The 19853-nt window shown below is 35.4% G+C and overlaps 1 protein-coding gene across 2 annotated transcripts in view; it reads right to left on the bottom strand.

The window, feature by feature from the left end:
• The window catches only part of ccdc181 (coiled-coil domain containing 181), a 42846-nt gene extending 25940 nt beyond the window's left edge, over positions 1-16906 (bottom strand). Inside the window, exons 1-2 of one of the 2 annotated variants that reach the window (XM_028799725.2) lie at positions 16722-16906; positions 12497-12542 (exon numbers count right to left, since the gene is read on the bottom strand). The gene's annotated coding sequence lies outside the window, so the exon portion shown is untranslated. The remainder of the gene's footprint in view (positions 1-12496; positions 12543-16721) is intronic. The other variant, XM_028799726.2, reaches the window with a different exon arrangement.
• Between the last annotated feature and the right edge of the window lie 2947 nt (positions 16907-19853).

Genomic DNA, 19853 nt, shown 5'->3' with positions numbered 1-19853 from the left:
GCACACAGACAAGTTTACCACAAGACTCTGGATCTACAAGGCAGCAGAGCTTTACCTACCGTGCCATTATGCCCCCCACCAACCACCCCCCAATTACAATTAGTTTTTTTGTAGCTTTTACAACCAGCAATAAAGTATAATGCCATATTTAAAAATAATGTCCACCAACTATGAACAAGGAGTAGGTCAATTAATTTTTTAAATAACTATTAACTATATAAATTAACTATTTTTCATTATATTCCTCTAGAGAATTTTTTATAGTTATTACACATCTGATAAGACAAAACTGGGAAAAATTCTCAACGTCTTTTCTCCTAACAAAAAAAGCAACAACTTCTAACATTTGAATTCACATTCACAAAATTAATGCAAGTTAGAAATTCAAGCTGTACAATAAGAAATTCTTGGGTTTATTTCAATATTTACTTGTCGTTGCTGACCAGAGTTGCACAGTGTGTAAAGAGGTTATACAACACAGGTATGCTCAGTTACATTTAATGGTGTGATCTGTAGTTCTATATAAAGCAGTGCTTACAAGCTTAGACATGGAGCTGGAAAATTCAGTAATAAAACCAAAAATGTCAATAATTAAAAACAGCTCTTTAAAAAAATACACACAAGAAACATTTAGTATAAGTACATAACACAGAGAAACTTTGCATACCTCCATTTCATTTCCATCTGGATTTTTTTTTTAAATCACAAATCAATTTTTATCTGTATCTTTAAGTAATCACTACCTATATCTTTTCATCTTAGGTTGCCGCCTCCCATTCCGGGAGTCAAGCTTGCTGTTGGTATTTGCCCTGACTTACAAAACATGGTCTAATTCAACTAAATCAAGTAGATGTGGGTTAACTACCCACAATTAGAAAACTGAGGATCAGTTAATAGGCAGATAATAGGCATATGTGTGACAGACAGATACATGTTAGACTATAAAATAGAAAATGGCCTTAAGAACATAAAATATCGATTCTCTGCAAGTGAAAGAACTAGATCTCATGTAAAACAATGAAAAGATATATAAATATAAATATAATCAGACTCTTCCCCACATACAAATTTCTCCACAACCAGATTTCCTGATCAAAGCTGGCCTCTCTCCTCCTTTGCAGTTTTCAAGTATAGTTAGGGATACCCCCAAGCTCCTAGGCGATTGCTATGAAGTTGTAATCCAGAGGCAAAAACCTTTGTCTATTGTTGGCACATATGCATTAATTTTAGAGAGAGCATGTTTGGTCCTTTTAAATGTACTGCCTATGGCCTCCTCCATCCTGGAATGAGACTTTTAATGGTCTCACAGGAAAAACAGAAATACCAGATGAAGCAGGACTGAAAACAATGTAGCAGATCTATATCTGATCTGAATTTTATTGGATTTCTTTACTGGCCATGGACTGTCCATAATAAACACCATGAAGGAAGATAAGGTTGCTTATAAGCACACTTGCTGCAAGAGTACCTTACATAAAATGCCACTGATGGAGTTTGTAATCATGTAATCTTACTAGAGACCCTTACCCTTATACACATAGGTACTGACCAGTTGACTTGATGGTGACACGGTTTGGAACATTTGCAGGATAATCTTACATAATGGAAATGCATAGTTAGGGTATCTGAAATGGCTAGCAGATGGTACTGTTTGGGAGTTGAAACTTCCTCTCTGGAAGAACTTCTGCATTTCAGCAGAGGCTAGCCTTATGGAGTCTGAAAGAATCCCAGTTAAAAATTCAGTTCTAAGCTGTGAGTAGCTGAGAACAAAAGATGGTCCATGCTCATAATCGCAGCATACTTAGGACTTGTCAGTGGACAAAATTGGTGAGGTAAATTAATGAAAAGGACATCTATGCAATATTAGCTGAAAAGTTGATTGATTTTGGAGGATTTTAGTGTGGGGTTAATTAAGAAAAATTTGATCACAGACTATCCAATTTAGCTTACCACATGCACATACTTAAATTATTCACTTACAGTTTCTATCCTCTAAAGGAGAAACAGACAATTGCTTAAAACCAATACTCATTCCCACATGAATTAACAATAAAATAAAAAAATAAATCAGATTAGTTTTTAAGTTTGACAGAAAATCATTTTGTCAAGTTTATAAGATTTGCTGTTACGAGAACACATCAGTGTATGGAGGAGACTTTAGCTGGTTAATAATACTTACAGAAAGTCAATTTTAACTCAAATTTGAAATGTGACATACACTGGATACTTTAATTTACAAATTGTTTTCGTCTTTTTTATATTTTTCCCAACTTTAATCCTACCTTTGTAGATTATTATATTAGAATCCTCTCACATAAATGATCAGACTTTGATATTGCCCATGCTTTTGTTTAAATTTTCATACACTTTTATTTGAGCACCAAGATTTTAAGGATATAACCAGCTGAAGTTCAGCTTATGGACTTAACAAACTGTTGTAAACTGTGTTTATACTAAACAATACCACACACCAGCCCTGGTGCAGTTGTATTTTATCTAAGGTGAAGAATTTTGATAGCTATTTAGGTAGCGGTGCATTAACAGCTCTTTGAAGTGGCATACCATGGTAAGCTTAACTTTATTTTTATGATCCCTCATTGCACAGTGGTATATATTGAGTGCTGTGTATTTGTTTACTGTATGTGTGCTGGTGCCACTTGTTTAACCGACACAACCTTTTTAAATTTATTTTCATTTTCTTTTATTTTACAGTCTCTCATTAAACAGTGCTGTATATTCAGTGCCATGTGTTTGTTTTCCATATGTGTGCTGGTACCACTTGTTTGATTGACACAACCGGCCTTTGGCTTATTATGCTGAGAGCCTGCAGCATTAGTTTCTGCATGACAAAGTTCTGTTTGCTCTTGTTTCTGTTGCTTATTCACTCTTAAGCATATTAGTTGTGAATCGAAAATACTGCAGGCTATATTTGTACTGTAATCATGCATCAGATGCCCTAAGATTCCAGTGTCCCCCTGCTAAATTTGTTCTGTAGTTTTTAATTAGATTTTTGATATATCTGATTTTCATAATATCTGCTAATGTGTGTGGGCCTGGTGAGCGTGGTGAGGGGAGGGGGAGGGAGGCTTTGAGTTTTGAGAGCCTAGTGCTCATGCGGGTCTTAATTCGGCCTTCTCTGGAAGCAGAAGTGAACTGGACAGGAAGAAAAAAATGGAAAAATATTGTCTGTCATGGTGTCCTATGAGCAAACTTATTGTATATAATTACACTGCTTACTATAACTGTAGGGCGGCAACTAACGATTATTTTGGTAGTCGACTAATCGTTCAATTTTCTTTTTCAATTAGTCACGATTATTTCATGCCTGACTATTTTGAAGCCTGCAACCTGTGGTTGCACATCCTGTTCTGGGCTCCAGTGCATGTCTTACCTCATCTGCTCACGTCTGTCCACCTGTGAATGTCACCCTGATGTCTCTGCATTAACACGATTAAAATTAATAATAATTAAATTAAAATAACAACCAGTGAAACATATGAATTTGAAAATAATCAGATGTTTTTATATTAGTGTGACCATCACAATAAAAAAGAAATACATTAAACAATACAAACTAAAGTGATTGTAGTCTTTAAACAAAAAAAGTGCATTTAACTTAACCAAAAAATGCATCGTTAAAACAGAAATGTTTTTCATATTTTAGTAATAAATGACAAAATGTAGACATAAACTATATAATGTGTAAAGCCTGAAGTGCAAAGATCAAAAAAACACTTTCACAAAAGGTTCAAGGATGATACAATAGCTTCCGTGGTGCAGCGGTAGGAATTGCTGACTTATAATCAAGAGTCCCCCGGTTCGATCCTGACTGCCTCGTATATTTATTTTTGTCACTTTTATTTTCTCAGTCACGATCACGATACATACTACTGCCCCCCCAGGGATCTGACGCTGTTACTTTTTATCTGAAACTGGGAATAACTGTAGATGTGAGTGGTGTTTTGAGACAATCGAACTGGAAATTCTCTGATCTGGATGGATAAAAGCTGACACACAAACGCTGGCGAATCTGCATTATTCGTATCTCATTGTCATTTGATATTTTTAATTGAATTTTATTGAGTGTTCCTGCTTATGCTGAATTAGTATGCACCTTATGGCCCGTGATGTCAAAGCCACACTGACAAAAAATTAGAGACATAGGTATATATGATATTTGGAATTATTAATTTTATGACCTTATAGTACATTTCGGAAAACATTGTGGCACGGATGCAACATTATTCATATTCATTCGTTTACCTTCTTGCGCTCCCCCCACCTTGCCCAGTTTGCCCAGGACTCCAGGACATGCAGAGGAAAGAATGTTCCTCTGCAAGGTGAGCCATGAACGCTCTTCTTTTCTCAGTGGACCCCATACATGCCTTACACAGTACGTGTGCTTTGATCGTCGCCAGGTCAAACTTGTTATAGCACAAGCAACCAGCCACCTGCGTGCTCCTGCTAGCACTGAATAAGCTAACGCCTTCTGGTGTCAGCGTGCAGCACCGGGGAAAAAAAAAGAAAGAGACAAATATATGTGACAATTTGAAGAAATCATTGTATGACCTGAATAGTACCAATCAGAAAACATCATCGCACTAATGCAATATTATTTGAAAACGAACAGATTGGGTGTAAATTTGTTACTTGTAAAAGTTAACTTTTTTCACTTTTATTTTCTCAGTCTCGTTCACGATATCCCTCCCCTCCTGATCTGACCCTAACTAACTAACAGCGCCAGCATAAATTCTCAAGAGACAGCGGCATCACAGCTCCAGGATGCTTGCATTTCAGATGCTCATGCATCGTAGTGGTGCTGCCATGAAAAGAAAGCTCTGCTTTGTATAATCTGCATTCAACTTTTTTTTCTTTTTCGGTGAAGTGCTCCCACACTTTAGAAAGTTTCTCTCTCAATTTTTTTCCATCTCCTTTCCCTCCTCTATCCGAATCGCCATTGCAACCACGTTTATTTTCCTCTAGATTTTTCTTCTCCTCAGATGTTCTTTCTTCGTTGGTAAAATTGTGTGCAGTCTTGATAAACAATAACAAACAATACTGCCAGACATTCATGTTGTGCATTGCAGTTACAAAAACCAAAGTGGTTCTTTGTGACTGGAGCCTCTATTGAAGGTTCTGTTTATGACGCGTCGACAATAAAAAATCTGCGTCGACAATTTTTTGTAGTTGTCGTCGATTACGTCGACTAATCATTGCAGCCCTATATAACTGCTTACTATAACTCATTATGTACCCTTTTTGTGAAAAGCAGGGATATATTAAAGCAGAAAAGAGCACCCCTGTTGTATTGTATATGTTACCGTTAATGTGTGAAATTAGGCATTGTGCAGAATGCCTAGGAAATCTATAGAATGCTGAAAATGGGGTGTTAAAGTATGAAACAATTAAAATTTCAAAAATTTCCTAGGCATTTTATGCAATCCCAAAAGGCAAATAGTATTTGTTGTTCTGTATAATACCAAAGTATTACTGTATATACAATGTCTAAGGACAGTATATAGCATATTAAAGTAACATAGATATTACAATCACGCTTTCTCTAGATTTCCTAGGCATTCTATACAATACCTGCTTTTCACACATTGCCGCTAGCATATACACTATGATAAAAAGAGTGTGTACTTGGGAAAGAAAATGAGGAAAAGAGATGAAGGAAAAGGGACCAGGCTAACTGGAAGGTTCCTAGACAGCAGCATAATTATTATTATCATTAAGTCGCCAAACAATCTTGTATTCAACCCAGGAACAGCTAAACACCAGATATATATTCAGAATGATTTAACACTAAATAACGATCACCAAATACCATGTAATAAAAGACAAAAATATGCATGTGCTATGAACGTGTAAATATAAGACTTATGACATAATTGTTTTCTAGAAATGACATCCTAACAGTATTTATACAAGTATAGTAAATGATAATGTATAAAGCCTAGATTGCACTGAAGAGCAAAAGCAAATTCCATTCCATATTCAGAATACAATTGGCAGTGTTCTGTGATTCTATTTGGAGCAGTAAAAATTAGAATTGCAGATATTGTAAACTCTGAGATGGTCACAAGACTAATTTTAAATTGTGCACTTTTCTGGGTGAAAAGCCAAATTTAACCTGTCCTAACAGGAACCCCAAAAGTAAAAGATACCTGGAAGTTATTATTTCACAGTTCATGTTATTTAGGGGAGGAGAATGACGGAGAACGGCTAATAGACTAATGGTCAGACTGATAGATGACAGCATGGTATTCCTTTAAGAAACATAGGGCACCCTGCTACCCATTACTTGGAACAGGTGACCTGGGAGTTCCCTCACTCTTTAAATAGAGGCTGGGGTTCAGGACAGAGGTATCTCTGGTACCCCCAGAGGGACTTTGAGGATGACATTCTGGGAAGCAAGCTCTGACCCTGGAAGCAGGTGAGATTTTTACCCCGAAAGTGATTCTAAGCTGTAAATTTAAAGCTCCTAATCACATCAGTTGTTGTAAGGCGTTAAATACAAATACTTTGTTCTTTGTTGAATATCAACAGGTATTAAGGATAACTTAAAACAGTCAAATAGCAAACAGTGACACTATAAAAAACACCATAATTGCACTGTTTCTTAAAAAATGGTCTTGTCAAGTATATTTTTTTTATTTTCCCATTTATTGCCAAAAGCTGTAAATGTGTTGCCAGGACTACAGGTGGCATATGAGTGCCTCAAGAAAAGTGAGGGGCCCAGCATAGGCCTTGAGCAAGGAAAACTGATTATCTATATACAATACAATTTATTTGTGTATAGCCTAAAATCACACAAGAAGTGCCGCAATGGGCTTTAACAGGCCCTGCCTCTTGACAGCCCCCCAGCCTTGACTCTCTAAGAAGACAAGGAAAAACACCCAATAAAAAACCCTTGTAGGGAAAAAATGGAAGAAACACTGGGAAAGGCAGTTCAAAAAGAGACCCTTTTCCAGGTAGGTTGGGCGTGCAGTGGATGTCAAAAAGAAGGGGATCAATACAATACAATACACAGAACAGAACAAATCCTCAATACAGTATAAAAAGTACAGAGCAGAATTTAATAGTAGATGATATCACATAATATGATTTGGATTTGTTTAGAGTCCTGGAGACCTCAGCCATCAAGCTGACTCCCCCATTTGGCCATTCTACAGCTGAAACAGTGCTGGGCCAGCCAATTCCTGCGATCCTCCATCAGGGATGACTTTATCTTAGGCAGGCAAAACAACTTGGCAGGTGGGCCGTGGCACCAAGTGTCACATTTGAGTACCAAGAAGAGAAACAGAATACCAATAAAGGAAGGAAGAGAAGTGGTCTACCCAGTGCATTGAAAAGTGAGAGCCCCGTGATGCTGGAAAACTTTAGAAGAATTGTACACTACTAGATGGTAGCACACATTCCTAGCCAGAAACACTGGGACTATGCTTCTCATTTAAAGGTGAAGATAAGTCAAAGATAGGATAAAAAAAAAAGGTTTAGTCTAGGTCTACTATGTGTCCACAGGGTTAGACTGATTGCTTACTGGCAGAAGCAGGAGGCTAAGGTCAAAAAAGAGTGAAAGAAACAGAGACAAAGATAGATAGATAGATAGATAGATAGATAGATAGATAGATAGATAGATAGATAGATAGATAGATAGATAGATAGATAGATAGATAGATAGATAGATAGATAGATAGATAGATAGATAGATAGATAGATAGATACTTTATTGATCCCGATGGGGAGTGAGAGGAGATGAAAATGGACTATTTTCATGTAATACTTGACAGGTGAGGCAAGGGAAAGCCATCATACCCAGTCACACAGAGAGGAGTTCAAGCCTCTGCAATGAAGGCACAGTGGGACAGCAGGTTCCTTATGTTATTTTTTTTTTTTTTGTACATGTAGTTTCTTTTTTATCTTTCCCTTGTGCATATGTTCTTAAATAAATGTGGCTATTTTAACTACACTGGGTCTCCTTGGCATTATTATATGGAAACAGACACCAAGGGAGAGAGCTCTCTTATTAGGGTGTTTACACATTCATTTCATCTTTCTCCATAGATTTAATTTATTTTCTGGGCAATTCTAATCAAATAATGTATTTTATGAAGCATTAATGTATTTACTTTTAATATAATTTAACAAATAATAATACTTTTTAACAGAATTTTTTAAGACTCGGAGTAATACAAATATATGTTTCATTATTAACTATTTTTTGAAATAACTGCACCATAGCATCCCTGCTCCTCAGCAAAAGCAACTGAAAATGTACAATAAGCAAATTCTGGGTTGAAGAATGGCATACAGTTTATGGAAACTGAGTAAGCCACCAAGACTGAACTAATGACAATAATCAGCAGAAAAAAACAAAAATTAATGCAGAAAATACATTTTTTACAGCAACTAGTGATATATAGTATGTACTGATTAAAAAATAGAATCCTTTAAACAAACAACACATGATTTAAGACAAGCCAGCATTATGTCCACTTTGCTGAATTTTAACCTATAACAAGTTCATCATTAACTCTATTATAAATATTTGCATTGAACCACTATAGACTACAGCATTAACAGCTATCAGCTCAATGAAAACTGGCCTATTTTATTATTTGATTCTTTGAATGAAAAGATCTATTGCATTCAACCTTAGGGTAATTGATTGAAATCAGCAATAAAGAAAATAATTTTATAATCAAATTACAGTATAATCGTATAATTAGATTACAAAATAATTATTGTTATTTTTAGGTCAAAGACTAAACTTATGATGATTAAATGTAACTTAATAGTCTATTAAATAATTGAGACCTTAATGTTTACACTGTCTTACTACATTTAAAAAAAAACACACATTCTACAAAAAAGTAAAGTCTGATGAACAATTGAACAAACGACATGTATGTGGTGCTATAAATACAAAAAAACTACTTAAATCACTAGAATGGAAGCAAACATAATCCAGCAGTTACCTGGTACATGCCTGCACATGCATATCATAGCTTCTACCTGGATACTATTAGGAGTGTTTGCAAAAACAGTCCTCCTCATTGCAACACCCAAAAAAAGTATGCATTGACTCAATCACACTCTACAGTTTAAACATTTATTCTAGCCTCTGAAACTGCTAATAATTTTTTTTTAATTTTCCATGATGAACTAAAGACATTTTTAAACACAAAGGGGCAGTGCTCGGTACATACAATTAACCTTTAATTAAAAACAACAATTAAAAGCAAGCAACCTAAAAAAGTTAATGAAAACCCTTATCCTTCTCATAAACTCATTTGGTTCCTACAGATTCTGAAATATTTTCTTTTAAACGTATAGCTTCATTGTAATGTGGTTAACTTTAAATAAAAAAATAAAACTGTAATGTCTTTTTAAGAAAAATAAAGACTTATCTAAATAGCTTAGTCCTAAGATCAATTACAAGTTTGCCAGCACCAGATAGTTTAGTAAAAATTTGCACACCCATTTCACCTTTTATGAGAAATACAATAAACTCAATTAATCATTATGAGCACAACCCTAATAAAAATCATTAATCATTAACCTATGTTCTTTTTGTCTTTATGGTGCATTGGCAGTTGTCAATTTACACAGATGTTTGTTAACAATCTAAATGTGAAAGCACCAGTTGTTTAATAGCTTGTCACAATACATTCCTACATGTATTCCACATTATCTGTCATCAGTAACTATTACATGACTTCCATGGTCAGCCAACATACAGCATTTGCCCTTTTTATCAAAATGCTTGAGTTAAATCATTAGGTATGAAACATTTTTAAATAGTTGTTGATTGTCTTTGATTTCATGGCTTTGATTATTCATTATACTATGATAATTATATCCTTGTTGAGAATCTCAATGATTTTCCACTATCTAAACATGTTGTTGACACTGTCCACCAAATGTACTTTTCTCTTTTATTCAATTTGATATATATATATATAGATATATATATAGATATACATATATATAGATATATATATAGATATATACATATACATATATATACATATACATATACATATATATACATATACATATATATACATATACATATTATATATATATATATATATATATACACATATACATATATATATATATATATATATATATATATATATATATATTTTTTTTTTTACTTATTTATTTTTCAATGGAGTTAACATACTCATTGATACAAGACCTCTTAGATATACCACTGTGGGAGAATAGGACTCCTTCATACCTAAACCAATATGTTTTTATTTTGCCTTATTGTGACTACTCCCTTGGCATTATCCAAGTCAGAAGTTTGCGTCTTTTCCATCTTTTTTACAATTCTTCTGTGTGTTTGATGGGTAGTGTTGATGTTTGTTGTAATATTTCTTGAGCTTCAAACTGTCCAAAATGTTTCCAGGGCAAGATCCATCCTGCGAACGCTGCAACCAAGCTCCTGCCTCACTGGGTCACATGTTCTGGGTCTGCACCAAATTAACATCATTTTGGACAAAGATTTTTAAGTGCCTTTCAGACAGCCTTGGGGTCACAATCCCTCCTAACCCATTAACAGCTGTGTTCGGTGTCTTCCAGACAGACTTGAAGTGGAAAAGGACACGCAAACGGTGATTGCATTTACTACACTTTTGGCACGCAGACTTATTCTGTTAAATTGGAAGAATCCTAACTCTCCTCTGATAAGTCAGTGGGAAACCGATGTTTTATATTATTTGAAATTGGAAAAAATCAAATTCTCAGTTAGAGGATCTGTACAAAATTTTTTCAAAACCTGGCAGGATCTGATCAATATTATTTTAGAATAAGAGAAATAACTATTACCGCATTTAATTCCCTTCTCCATTTCTTATTTATATATATATTTATTTCTCCCTTTCCTTTGCTTATTGTTGTCTTATTAAAAAGCCCTAAGCAACTCTCCTTTAGCTAAGCTCTCCTTCTCTGGGGTGGGGTCTGATTTGTCTTTAATTTGTTTGGTTATAAATTGATCTATTTGTATGGAATGATTACAATAAAAATTAATAAAATAAAAAAAAAATTTAAAAAAAAATTAAAAAATATTTCTTGAGCTTCTATAAAAAGCAAAGTTTCACCTTGAGATATATAATTTCAATTATGATGAGGAAATGCAAATATCCTAGTTTTAGCATACTAAAAATTGCACATAAAAGATCAAATAAGTATGTTCTTCAGCTCAGCATGTAATTAGGCATGACATTAGAAAGAGACATTGTCTTTAATAACTAAGTAGTTTGCCATATTATGTACTAACCGGTAAAATTGCCACAGTACTGAAAGAGACAGTTTCAAATGATGTTATGGTAACTGGTATCTTGTGAAATAAGTTATAAAAACAGAATACAAATATATTTATTGATTATAACAATGTTACATAAGAATAGTCAATTAGTAGCACCCCATGGTCGGTTTTCATTTGTAGTCTTAAAACTATTTATTTTATTCAACTTAAGCAGTACTGTGTCCACATTTCACTTAATTGTCCATACAAGAATCAAATTATGAAATCTGACCAACTACAGGGAACAAGGACACTAAGTAGCACTGTGCACTCTCTCCTATATCAATATTGTTACTATACTTCCACATATACCAGCATGAGATGTTGTATGAATAGGAGAATTCACTGAGCATAAATGTTTCCAAATTTGCACTAAACTCTGCTTACATGATTATAAGTGATGTTATTCTTAGTGAGATTCAAATAATGTTGGCTAAGTGTTAAATATCATGGAAAACACTAGACATATTTTTTATTGCCAAAGTTCAGTAATGGAATTTAAATTCTTGGATCATTATAGTGAATCAATGCCTACTACAAACGAAAGACATGTACACTTCCCACAATTAATTGCATTTTTGATATGTTTATTTACTAACCAAAAACTTAAAACGGGAGAGAGCTCTCTTCCTTTTAAATAACCTGTATAGTTGCACAATGGTGAGCTCATAGTAACCCTTTTTTATATGAATACTCTGAAGACATAAATTACTAGACATTTTTCATAGTCACACAGTAGATCAGTAGAAGAAGGTGAACCTGGGATATTGTGCTTTACAATCCAAATGTCTGAACTATTGTCAGCATAACTGTTAAGAATGTTTCTGGAAATATGCCAAAACATCTGGACAAAGCTGTAAGCCAAGGTAGCTCTGCTCACTAATCATGGTGCCAGACAATGGTGATGTGTTGTGCATTGATTATCACATGCAAATAATTTCATTTTTTTCTCTACATGAACATAAGGACCTATAAGCATTTCTATATAGCAGTATATTCTAGTGCTAATAAACATCCCAAACTGTCAGTAAGGGACATAAAAAAACTACATCCTATTGGCAACATATATGATTAAGGTGTCTGCATAATGTAAAAACTATCCTTATAATTCACTCTAAATCATACCATTTCAAGCATATTCAACTCAAAGATCTACCATTAACAGAGAGAACTTACCTAAAATGCAATCGCCATATTTGAATAACTTACTATCCCAGCATTCCTATGAGTAAATACATGAAAAGATAATGTCAGTTAACGTAAAATGCTGCAAAATAATTTTTAAAATCATCCATCAACATGTTTATTTGAAACTCTCACATACAAGTAATTTTCTTGACTTGCACTGTCCAAGAGATCACGGGTACCTGGGCCACAACCATAGGTGTCAGAAAGCAGCCGGTAAAAGAAGCTTTAATGTTGCAGCAATCATGTTGGTCCACATCAGTCAATGAATACTGTCACCAGTTGGCTACCAGATGTCTAACTTAGTTTCCAAACCCTAGGTATTGCTGATGCTATGTTCTTCGACAAATATTCAGCTTTCCTTTGTGTCTAATAATGGCTCAGAACCACAGAGTGATTCACAAAAAACATTTATTCAGTTAATTAAAAAAGAAATCCAGGTATCAGCACAATTCAAATAAAGCACATACTTGTCACATGAGGAGTGATATAAATTTAAGTTAGCAAAAGATTTTTGTAGTTTTTCATAGAGTGATCCAATATGTAAGGGGTGACTGAAAGTATATTAATGTACTGACCTACATGTATAAGGTTAATTTTGAATGTTGTTCGCCTTTTGGAGCTTCTAAACTGCAGTATCAAGTGTCTCTCAGGATCATGTATCCCAATCCAACAGATTATTTGGTTGTCTTCTCAGCACATGTCATCCCAATTTCCTTTAACCCCCCCTGTACTATGTTTAACCCATAGATCCTCTTCTATAAGGACTTACTGTAACCCCCCTACTGAAATGTGCATTTGAAAGGTTCTATTCATAAAAAGCAATGTTCTTTGTCCTGCCATATAGTATACTGCATCTCAAGCTTCCTGGTAGCTCAATTAGACTAATGTGCCATTTATTTTTATTTTGGATTGAGCAAAACATTTAAGATACCTACACTCAATTTACACAGTAAGGATGGATTATAAATATGACTCCCAACAATTACACATTCTGTTGAAAATAGACTTCCTCTGGTTAATCTTTTACTTCTTCTCTAGTGGTATAATACAAAAATGTAATATTTAATTTAGCATTGGTTGTTTATTAAATCAGCACCATTATTGAAATCAGTATCTCCTTTATTATATTCAGTATTACATACGACCATAAATACATACCCATCTGGAAGGGTACTTGATTATTTTTGTTTTCATTATTGTAGCCAAGAACAGTAACTTTAAGGTTTTATCATACAGCTGCTTGACTTTCTTTAATCACAAATAAGTCAACTACTTTATCAGTTTCTACATTAACAAAATTACAGCCAAATTATTAATGTAGCACAACTTTTTGCTTGAAACAAATGTAAACAAAAATATGAATAATAATAACTAATACACAGTATATAACACCATTGTTACTCTTTCCATAAAACCTAACATTACCACCAAAATGAGTAGTAATTTTGTTAACATCTCCCACCGGTAAACTCTAAGAAAAAAAAAAGCACCAAATAAAAGCAAATCTAGCACAAAATTTTCAAATTTTCATATTCTGTATTGAATTGTATGTAACATAAAACACTTTATGTAAATACTGGAAATCGAAAGTTTTGCATATAGGCATAAAAATACAGGAAAGAAAAATGAATTTACATGGGAAAATTAGATCACATGAAAAACCTTGAAGTTATAGTAGAATTTTCACTCTCCACATTCCAACATTTTACACAAATATTAAAATGCAAGCCCCTTCATCCAAATATACTAGACTGGGTCTGGTTCTGGTGTGCTACTTTAACAAGTCCACTTTTTAACTCTGTTGCATGTGAATTTATTATAGCTGTATATCTAGGATAACAATTATAACCAAAGGTCATGACAGTAAATGTAGATATATCATATAAACACAGAAAATCATTTACACAAGAACACAATATAAATATATTAGTCACTAATAATTAGTGTATAAGATTATGCAGTACCCATGTGGCCAGAAGAGTACAGGTGAATCACCTTTCATTCCACCAAACAATCCAATCACTGAAGCACATCAGGCTTTGGAATAATAAATAGTTTTAATCGCACTACCCACATGAAGGCCACAATGCATAGGCTACCATGACAATATGCAGTGCCCAAAGTGGGCAAAACAATTCAACAGCTAATTACTATGTTATCTCATGTCATTTTCTGTCCATTTTCCTTATGAAAATCACAGTGGTAACAGACTGAGTATGTCAGCCCAGAACTCTCCAAACCCATCAACAGTCAAGGTCCTAAAAGATATGATCCCATTATTTTTTACAGTCTTTAGAGATTACACATTGCAAAAAAATAAGTTAGATTTCAAGTCTATATTTAAAGGCTTATAGATGTTATGAATGCAGATATAAGGAGGAAAAGAAAAGGAAATAAAGCATTAAATATATCATTACAACTTCATTAATAGGGCAGCACGGTGGTGCAGTGGTAGCGCTGCTGCCTCACATAAGGAGACCTGGATTCTCTTCCCAGGTCCTCCCTGCTTGGAGTTTGCATGTTCTCTCCATGTCTGCGTGGGTTTCCTCCGGGTGCTCCGGTTTCCTCCCACAGTCCAAAGACATGCAGGTTAGGTGCATTGGCGATCCTAAATTGTCCCTAGTGTGTGTTTGGTGTGTGTGCCCTGCGGTGGGCTGGCACCCTGCCCAGGGTTTGTTCCTGCCTTGCACCCTGTGCTGGCTGGGATTGGCTCCAGCAGAACCCCATGACCCTGTGTTAGGATATAGCGGGTTGAAAAATGACTGACTGACTTCATTAATAAGACCAAATTCAATATGCTGCTACAAGAGTACTGATATTACCACTAAGCGTACCACATGTGCAAACTTCATAAAATGGCTTTCTTTCTGACAAGCTGCAAAACATTTTCTGCCACCTTTGTCTTAAGCAAGTCTAAATGAAAGACAGTTTTCTAATTGAGAGATTAGACTTCTTCTGTGCTTGTGATTTACTACACTGGAACAATCTAGAAGCACAAATTAAAGTAATTTATTGTTAAACCTCTATTTTGAAGAAGCAAATGTCCCTTCCCCAATGTGAGGTGGTTGACTTGTTTGTTTACTCTGCAGCAATATGTAACTTGTGTGTTATTCCTGAACATCAAATCTCTGTTGGTTGCCATAGTCACTCCAATAAAATTGGCTATAACATTTAAAAGCACTATTAAACTCTGTCTAAAAATTGTAATGAAAGTTACACAAAGGTGTGGCCATGTCTTCTGGAAAATAACAGTTGAGTTCTGTTATTCAATGATAGTGGTGTTACACTGTAATCTATTCATAAATCTTTTTCAACAAAGCCTGCCTCATCACTTATCACATAATTTTTCAATTAACAGATGTATATGGATTATCTATTTAGCCACTTGAACCTGCTTCTTCCTATGCATATATGAGAGTGTGAAATCCACTCTGGAAGCATCAGAAGCACTGGTACCAACCCTGAATTGAGCCCCAGCAGGTCTCAGACCATATGTTTAACAAAGTACATTTTGTCAAAACAGGTACATGAACATTTGATAATTATTTAGAGATAAACGTCCTGATTGTCTTGTCATACAGAAGTGCAAAATTGTTATAAGATCTTACAATAGAACAGGCTGGCACTTGTTGCTCATGACACAAATGCAGTCCCACACAATGTCTGCATGGTAAGGCTCTTCGAATTCCGGGACAAGATGAATTTTTATCTGAATGCGCTACTTTTTCCCCACAAGAAATCGTACGCGTAGACGCATATTTTTCCCCGACGAAAAACAAGAAAGTTAGGTTCATTGTGGGCTTCATTGGCTCAGTATGAGTGTGTACAAGTGGGAGTAGCCCATTTATAGAAAGAGTTCATTATAATGTGACCCCAACAAATGAAAGGCACAGCTCCGTTATCACATTTCAACTAAAGCCTTCCATGCTCTGCTTGTTTGATATTGTCAGCTGTCATACATAAGGGTAATACTGTAAACACACGTTTTCTTAAGAACACTGCACCAAACCGACTCACATACCACAGTTAATGGGTGTAAAAGCGCGGTAAGCACCTCTTGTAAACATTTGTTTTTGCCTTATTTAATACGTGAAGAATCAAACTATTCTTTCTTTCAGAATTTCTGCGAAGACACGGTCTGGTAACCAGTACTAAACTCGAAAAGACCGCAACTATTTGGACAAACGCAGTATGGAATTGTTTATTTTCTTACCCTCCACAATATTGCAGCAGAAACTGATCCAAACTATGAAGTCTTAATTCGTGAAAGTGTTCACAGGGGCTTCTCTTGATTTTCTGTCGCCGTCGTTTATTGGGCCCTTTCTTTTTAGCTGCACTTCTGTAATCTGGTTACAGGCTAGACGACAGAATGTGAGCAATCCTCTTATGTGCGGCAGCTGTTGTCATGGAGACCGACGCGCGCAGCCGAAGAGGGCGGGACCAGGAAAAGCAGAAGGCATTGGTGCACAGAATGAAAGGAGCACGCCAATATCGGCGTAATTTGGAGTACTGTACACTGTTCGCTCTGTTTACTTGAGACCATAAAACCTGACTCACCAGTACTCGACACTTCAGACTGAATATTATCAGCTTTAGAATACTGACAGTCACACAAAAAATGGAATTGTGCTGCTCTTACAGAGCGGATTCAGACATAATTCGAATAAGAAAATAATTTATTAATTCTTCGTCCGTATAAATTCTCCGATTGTAAAGAATTCAACAAATAATATGTTTTGCAAATGGTTAAATAAAAGTATTATTATTATTGTTGTTGTCGTTACTGTTGTGATCAGAATGAGTCATCATAAATAAAGGAGTAATCTTCACTGTCAAATAGAAAATAGGCAAGCACATCTTTATTGCTGCTGCTCATTTCATTTTTTTTTTTGATTCTTGTGACAAGCTCGGGAAGAAAATGACATTTTATGCCAGCCTTTACACGCACCTTTTATTTGGTAAAGTATGTATCCCCTCTCACACCCTAATTATTGGTCAGCCAAACATGTAATTGCTGCATTCAAATTATCATTAAAAACAGTGGTTGGAGCCTGAAGTATAATACATTTTTGTTACATTATTATTATTATTATTATTCAAAGTATTTTCTGCGTCAGGCCCATCAATACTGCCTATTCAACCCAGCACTCTAAAAAATAACAGTTCTTCAATGGCATTATACTGGGTGGTGTGGTTCCTCGTAAAATCGGACAAAACAGAAAGCTTTAATGCATAGTAGGTGACCTAGAATAACAGATAAAGTAAACTAAAACTTGGCCTTTGTGATTATAGCAAGAGTTCTTTTAAAAACATAAACCTACTATGTTACAGATCTGTTATCATTTATTGATGGTTTTTGATAGAACTTGTTATAGTTTTAAATAAATAATAGTTCTTTCTGAAACCTTCATGCAGATGGTTCTTTTGGGAACCAAAAATACTTCCCCTATGGCATCACTCTGAAGAACCACTTTGGCAACTTTCTTTTTAAGTGTGTAGGCCAACACTAGGAACAGTTTTATGTTGGAGAGTATACATGTATATGTTTTAGGGAACTGTGTTTAATTTAAGGAATTTCCTCACTATGTAACATGTACTGTATTTAAACTAGCTGCTTTCTGTAGTTTTATGTATGTGTATTCGTTTATATGTAACATCTGTAGGCTTTTGTGTAGTGTATGTGGGATGTTACCAATGGTGGAAGCAACAACAGGCACAACAATCACCTTGTCCATTAAGCAACATATCTCTTTTGTCATTTCTTTGTAGTTTACTTGTATTTTACTTGTGTGTGTATTTTGTAATCTGTGTGTTTGGTACGGCAATGTCAATAATGTGTGTAGTCTTAATGTTTGCGATCTGATTCTGTCTATGCTTGATTGTGTCTACGTGAGTAGTCTGTGTCAGTAGTTTACAACCTATATGATATGTTGGGTTGTTTCTTGTCCCTTGTAGCGTGTCTCCATGTAGTGTCTGTAATGTTAGCATACAAAAATACTATATATTTTCTCTAGTTTCTTATTGCTTTGTGTATTGTTGATGGATGTGTTTTAAGAGTGTTATTAAATTATTTATCTATATTTTGTGTAAATTAATTATAACTATTAGATCCCTTTCTTCCTTAGCATGTGGATGAGTGATTTTTCTATGGTTGCTTTGGGGTGGTGTTGTTTGTGTTTTCTGAGTTGCTTGTATTTTACTTTGGAGCTGTTTGTAATTCTGTTTGTGACCAATATATAGTATTGATATGGCATATGTATTGATGGCTTTGTTTGTGTGATGTGTATGAAGGAATGTTTTGATTATTTTTGAAAGATGTGATGTAAATTTTTGTTTTCATTCCACTATGGGTGATGGTGATGATTGCAGATGCCTATAATAGTGTATGTACACTGTGGGTGATGGGGATGATTGCAGGTGTCTATAATAGTGTATGTACGTCTGCAATCATCACCATCACATTGGTGTTTTAAGTGTATACATGTATTGTCCATATTACTAACCGAGAATGCTAAACCGGATGATGGACGCAGGCACATCCGGCAATGGGCCGTAGCTGCAAAAAGACATACTGCGCAGGCGCAAAAAGAGTCCGCGAGAGTCGGCTGAGGAGCCGAGAAAGGCAGACAAAAGAGGGCGAGAGAGGCGGATGAGGGGCTGCGAGAGGCGGACAAGACCACAGAAAAAAGGAGTGAGCACAGGAAAAATGGAGAAATGAGGTGCAACGAGCACCGAAAAAAGGAAAAGGCACATAAAAAAGTAGTCAAACGCAGGCAAAGCACGAAACACATTGCACACGAAACTAGACCCAAAAAAAAAAAAAAAAGAGGCTCGCGCACAACAGCAAGGCACCCCCCCCCCCCCTACAGGCACCGGACGGGACAAACACCAAGAGAGGGATTCAACAAGCCCATGGAACACAAAAAAAAGAACACAAAACCACCCCACAGACCCTACAAGCAAGGGACGGGACACACACAAAGAGGGGGATTCAACAAGACACAGGAACACAAAAAGAAAGAAGACGCTCACGCGACAACAATCCTCACCCCCCCCCCCCCCACACACACACACATCCATAAGAAGTGACACCCAAAGCCACATATTCTAAAGTGAACATCAACACCTTCACACTAGACAGCATAGGTGTCAGCATTGGTGGATCTCCTTACAATAAAGCACTATTAACCGTTCAACTGCAGAAAAGGAAACATATTAACAGTGACTGCGATCCTCCTTATTACTTATCCATATTTCGCATGCTGAGAAAGAAACAAGTCATGAATACACGGTCACGGGTACAAAACGAAAAGGAAAGGATAACAGGAACAAACACACGAACATG

Source organism: Erpetoichthys calabaricus, chromosome 4 (genome assembly GCF_900747795.2).
Source record: "Erpetoichthys calabaricus chromosome 4, fErpCal1.3, whole genome shotgun sequence".
NCBI classification, from domain to species: domain Eukaryota; kingdom Metazoa; phylum Chordata; class Cladistia; order Polypteriformes; family Polypteridae; genus Erpetoichthys; species Erpetoichthys calabaricus.
Note: the sequence above shows the minus strand (reverse complement) of the source record. Positions and strands in the feature narration are given on the sequence as shown.